Genomic DNA, 5,910 nt, shown 5'->3' with positions numbered 1-5,910 from the left:
TGCACATGGATGATACATATAAAGCTCTCACTGGTGCCAATTGCACAAGTGTGTTTCGATCTGTCATTGTTGATCGTGAATTTGGTTGTTTTTGTTGACATTCTGAAGCTGAAAGAAAGCAGCGTTGTCGACAGAATATGTCTGAAGACCAACTACTGGCACAACTTAGCTCTGAAGATATTAAAATATTTCTTCTAATTAATTTCCTTTCAATGTGACAAATCCATGCACCGGGCCACTAGTGGTCTTATAATGCTGGTTAGTCACAGCTTCCCTTTCACAGCAAACAGGGCAGAAGGAAAGGCATACGCTCAGGAAGGGCTTAGTCTGAGAAAAAACAAACACCTGACAAATAAATGTCTTTGACTCCAACACACCCAATATTCCACAACCTTGCCCCTCGATCCTGGGAATTTCCATGTGAGCTTCTATAGGCACAATGAGGGCCTCTCCTGTGATACCGACCCCATATGGAGCTGCTGCATCCGTTGCACATACTTCTGTTTCGTGCTGTTTTCCCCCTTTTAAACAACGTTACTGTTCTACTTTCACTACCACAAAATTCACCCAACCAATGTCTTATAGTAAATGTACACAGCTATGCAACCATAATCACAATGAAATGTTAGAACAAATTCATCACCCCTTGTGTCCTTTCTACAGTCAAAACCCCAATCCCAACCCTGGACTCTGGCAAGAGAGGATCTGCTTCCTGTTTCTATAGCTTTGCATTTTCTGAAACATTTCTATAAATAAATATGTAGTGTTTTATATCGATTACCATAATGTTTTTGAGGTTCATTGGTTCATTTGTTTTGTTGTATATCTCAGTAGTTTCTTCTTTTTTATTGTTGCATAATATGCCACTGTATGGATATACCATATTTGGTTTATCCACTCACCAGCAAATCGACATGTGGGTTATTTCCAGTTTGGGGCTATTATAAATAACGTGGCTTATGAACATGTCAATACATGCCTTAGTGTGGACATACATGTTCATTTCTCTTTGGGTTGATTCCTAGGAGTGAAATTACTGGGTCTTACTGTACATGCACATTGAGTCTGTTAAAAAATGGTCAGTTTTCCAGAGTGGCTGTATCACTGTATCATATTACATTTCTATCGACCTTATGAGAGGGTTACAATTTCTTTAAAACCCTGACAACATTTGGTACTGCCAGTCTTTGACAGTAGTAGTCATTCTAGTGGGTGTCATAGGTACTTCATTGTGGTTTTACTTTGCATTTCCCTTATGACTAATGATGTGACATCTTTCCATACCTTCAGTCGGCATTTGTATATCTTCACTGGCAAATGTCTGTCCAAATTTTATGCTTATTTAAATGTTTTTTGTCCTTTTATTATTGACTTGTAAGAGTTCTTGAATTCTAAGAGTTTATTATATAGTGTGGATACAAATTATATATCAGATATATGTTTTGCAAATATTTTTTTCCTGGTCAATGACTTGCCTTTTTATTTTTTTGTGTGTTTCATTTTTCAAAAAAGATTTTTAAAAATTTTGATGAAATCCAATTTATCAATTTTTTTCTATTATGGGTCATGCCTTTAGTGACATATTTCCCCCATATTTTCTTCTAGAAGTTTATAGTTTTAGTTCTTACATCCAGGCCTGTATTCCATTTCAAGTTAATTTTTGTGCCTGGTATGAAGTAAGGATTTTTTACAAATCTTTTTTTTTTTTTTACTTATTGGGGTGACACTGGTTCACAAAATTATACAGGTTTTGGGAGCACAGTTCTACAACTCATCATCTGTCCACTGTATTGTGTGGACCACCCCAAATCAAGTCTCTGTCCATTAGCATAACCCCCCTCCCCATACCCTCTTCCACCTCCTCCCCCATCCCAGCCAGCTGTCAGCCTGCTCTCTATCTATGAGTCTGTCTCCATTTTGCTTGTTAGTGCATGTTGTTCACTAGTTTTCACATGTGAGTAAAATCATATGGTATTTGTCTTTCTTTGACTGGCTTATTTCACTTAGCAAAATGCTCTCCAAGTCTACCATGCTGGTCACAAAAAGTACGATTTCCTTCTTTCTTTTTATGGCCAAGCAGCATGTCATTGTGTAAATGTACCATAGCATTTTCATTCCGATGAATACTTGGGCTGCTTCCAAATCTTGGATATTGTGAATAATGCTGCAATGAACATAGGGGTGCACATATTCTATAGAATTTGTGTTTCGGGTTTCTTTGGATAAATTCCCAGAAGTGAAATTGCCAGGTCATAAAGCAGTTTTATTTTTTATTTTTTGATGTGACTACATTTCACAGTGGCTGCACCAATCTGCATTCCCACCAGCAGTACACCAGGGTTCCCTATTCGCCACATCCTTCCCAACACTTGTTTGTTGATTTCTGATAATAGCCATTCTAATGTGTGTGAAGTGCTAGCTCATTGTGGTTTTAATTTGCATTTTCCTGACGATTAGTGACATCGAGCATCTTCTCATATGTCTATTGGCCACCTGTATGTCCTCTTTGGAGAAGTGTCTATTCAAGTCCTTTGCCCATTTTTAAATTGGATTGTATGTTTTTTTGGTGTTCAGTTTCATAAGTTCTTTATACATTTTGGATATTAACTCCTTATCAGGTGTATTGGCAAGTATGTTCTTCCACTCAGTGAGTGGGATGTCATTTTATTTTGTTGACGGTTTCCTTTGCTGTGCTAAAACTTTTTAGTTTAATGTAATCACATTTGTTTATTTTTTTTTCCTTTGTTTCCCTTGCCCGAGGAGATACATCATAAAAAACATTGCTACTAAAAAATGTCTGAGATTTTATTGCTTGTGTTTTCTTCTAGGATTTTTGTGGTTTCTAGTCTAACATTTAAGTCTTTAATCCATTTTGAGTTAATTCTTGTGTGTGGTGTAAGAAAGTGGTCTAGTTTGATATTTTTTACACATATTTGTCCAATATTCCCCATAGAATTTAATGAATAGACTATCTTTACATCATTTTATGTTTTTGCCTATTTTGCCAGATATTAATTGACTATAAAGGTGTGAATTTGTGTCTGGGCTCTCTATTACCTATATGTCTGTTTTTATGCCAGTTCTAGGCTATTTTGATTACTACAGCCTTGTAGTATCGCTTGATATCAGGTAGTATGAGTTCTCCAACTTTGTTTTTTCTCAAGATTGCTGTTATTATTAGGGGTCTTTTGTGGTTCCATATAAATGTTTTTGGAATATTTATTATAGTTCTGTGAAATATGCCATTGGTATCTTGATAGGAATTGCACCAAACCTATAGATTGCTTGGGTAGTATGAACATTTTAATGATGTGAATTCTTCCTATCCATGAACATGATATGTGTTTCCATTTATTTGCATCTTCTCTAATTTCTTTCTTCAGTATCTTATAATTTTCCAAGTACAGGTCTTTTGCGTCCTTGGTTAAATTTATTCCTAGGTATTTTATTCTTTTTGGAGTAATTGTGAGTGGGATTGTTTTCTTAGTTTCCCTTTCTGGTAATTCATTATTGGTGTATAGAAATGTAACTGATTTCTGGATATTTATTTTGCATTTTGCTACTTTATTGAATTCACTTATCGGTTCTAGTAGTTTTTTGGTGGAATCTTTACAGTTCTCTACATACAGTACTATCGTCTGCAAATAATGACAGTTTTACTTCTTTCCCATTTGAATGCCTTTTATTTCTCCTTCTTGTTTAATTGCTGTAGCTAAAACTTCTAGTACTATGTTAATAAGAGTGGTGAAAGCATATATCCCTGTTTTGTTCCTAATCTTAAGGGACACACTTGTATTTTTTGCCCATTGAGTATGATGTTGGCTGTGAGTTTGTCATATGTGGCCTTTATTACATTGAGGTATGTTCCCTCTATTCCCACTTTGCTGAGAGTTTTTATTATAAATGGATGCTGGATTTATAAAATGCTTTTTCTGCACCTATTGATATGATCATGTGGTTTTATCCTACATTTTCTTTATATGGTGTATCACGTTAATTGATTTGCAGATATTGTATCAACCTGCATCCAAGGAATAAATCCCATTTGATCATGTTGTGTGATCTTTCTAATGTATTACTAAATTTGGTATGTTAATATTTTATTAAGGATTTTAGCATCTATGTTCATCAGGGATATTGGACTATAATTTTCTTTCTTTGTAGTGTCTTTATCTGGTTTTGGAATTAGGAAAATGCTGGTCTCATAAAATAAGCTTAGGAGTCTTCCCTCCTCTTGAATTTTTTGGAGTAGTTATAGGATAGGTTTTAGTTCTTCTTTGAATGTTTGGTTATGCCATCCAGTCCAGGACTTTCACTTGTTGGGAGTTTTTAAATTACTGCTTCAATTTCACTAGTTATAACCTGTCTATTCAGGTTAACCTGCCTATTCAATTTCACTAGTTATAACCTGTCTATTTCACTAGTTATAACAATTTGATACTTCCTGATTCAGTTTTGGAAGGGTGTATGTTTCTAGGAATTTATCCATTTTGTCCAGATTGTCCAGTTTGTTGGGATATAGTTGTTGGTAATATTTTCTTACAATCTTTTGTATTTCAGTGGAGTCAGTTGTTAATTCTCTTCTTTAATTGCTGATTTTATTTATTTGAGTGTTCTTTTTTTCTTCATGAATCTGGTTAAAGGTTTATCAATCTTATTTATCTTTTCAAAGAACCACTCTTGATTTCATTGATCTTTTGTATTGTTTTTCCAGACTCATATTTCTACTCTGAGCTTTATTTCCTTCCTTCTGTCCACTTTGGGCTTTGTTGTTCTTTTCAAGTTCCTCTAAGTGTAAAGTTAGACGGTTTAGCTCAGATTTTTCTTTTTTCTTGAGATAGGTCTGTAATGCTTTGAATTTTCCTTACGATTGCTTTCACTGTGTCCCATAGATTTGGGGTTGTTTCAAGATATCCTTTCATCTCTTCCTTAATCTCATTGCTAATCCATTCATTGCTTAACAACATGTTATTTAGCCTCCATGTCTTTGTGTTTTTCAGTTTTCTTGTGATTGATTTCTACTTTCATAGCATTCTCGTCAGAGAAGATGCTTGATGTTTTCAATCTTCTTAAATGTATTGAGACTTGTTTTGTGCCTTAACAGGCGGTCTATCCTAGAAAATGTTCCATGTGCACTTGAAAAGAATTTGCATTCTGCTGCTTTGTGGTGAAATGCTCTGAAGATATCACTTAAATCTTATCACTATGTGATGTCCTTTTTTGTCTCTCACTATACAGCCTTTGTTTTAAAGTCTATTTTGTCACATATAAATGTTGCTACCCTAGCTTTTTTTCATTTTCATTTGTATGGAGTATCTTTTTCCATCCCTTTACTTTTAGTCTGTGTGTATCTTTCATTCTGAGGTGGGTCTTCTAAGACAGCATATCTATGTGTCTTGTATCTTATCCATCAGCTACCCTCTGCCTTTTGATTGGATCATTTAAGACACATTTAAAGTTATTATTGAACCCGTGACCTTTTGGTGTACTGGATGATGCTCCAACCAACCAAGCCAGACCAGCCAGGGCAGCTGTTGAGAGATAGGTTATTGAAATTACAAACTTTAATGGCAGGTTGGCCTATTTTTTTCTTGCACTTCTATCAGGGATTCTCTTGTGAATTGGCACATTTATCATTTTTAAATGACCATGTTTATCTTTGATAATATTCTTTGCTTTGAAATCTTTTTTTCAAGTTATTTTATTTTTTAAAAATTTCTTTAAGTTATTACATATGTGTCCTTATCCCCACATTATCCCCCATCCCCCCACTCATGCCCTCACCCCTCTGTTGTCTGTGTCCATTGGTTAGGCCTATATGCTTGCATGTAAGTCCTTTGGTTGATCTCGCCCCTTTACCCCCACCCTCCCCTACCTTCCCTCTGAGGTTTGAGCATCTGGTCGATGCGT

This window comes from Myotis davidii, unplaced genomic scaffold (assembly GCF_000327345.1).
Source record: "Myotis davidii unplaced genomic scaffold, ASM32734v1 scaffold1525, whole genome shotgun sequence".
NCBI classification, from domain to species: domain Eukaryota; kingdom Metazoa; phylum Chordata; class Mammalia; order Chiroptera; family Vespertilionidae; genus Myotis; species Myotis davidii.
The sequence above is the reverse complement of the archived record's forward strand: the minus strand, read 5'-3'. Positions refer to the sequence as shown.